Source organism: Sinocyclocheilus anshuiensis, unplaced genomic scaffold (genome assembly GCF_001515605.1).
Source record: "Sinocyclocheilus anshuiensis isolate Anshui unplaced genomic scaffold, SAMN03320099.WGS_v1.1 scaffold407, whole genome shotgun sequence".
Lineage (NCBI taxonomy): Eukaryota > Metazoa > Chordata > Actinopteri > Cypriniformes > Cyprinidae > Sinocyclocheilus > Sinocyclocheilus anshuiensis.
Window position 1 is genome coordinate 600,615 of NW_015552593.1, and position 240 is coordinate 600,854.

General features: G+C 65.4%; 1 protein-coding gene across 1 annotated transcript in view; it reads left to right on the forward strand.

The window, feature by feature from the left end:
* The window catches only part of pcdh15a (protocadherin-related 15a), a 202,379-nt gene that overhangs the window by 148,240 nt on the left and 53,899 nt on the right, over positions 1–240 (forward strand). The gene's annotated exons all lie outside the window — the stretch shown is intronic.

The following is a 240-nucleotide window of genomic DNA, read 5'->3' on the forward strand; positions in this document are numbered from 1 at the left end:
CGGTGCCCGCCCCCCCCCAGTGCCCTCGCGAGATCGTTCTGCCAACCCTGCCGGTGTTCTAGGGCGCAGCGGTCTCCCGCGAGCGCCACTCTCAGTCACCGCCCAGCAACGTAGCGGTGCTAAGAGGCTCGCCACCTCCGCAGAGGTCTCTAGAGCAGCCGGTTCGGTTATCCCCTGCCGGTCCGCCGTTACAGTGCACCGAGCTAGCTGCTCTCATTACACCAGAGATCAGTCTCGAGA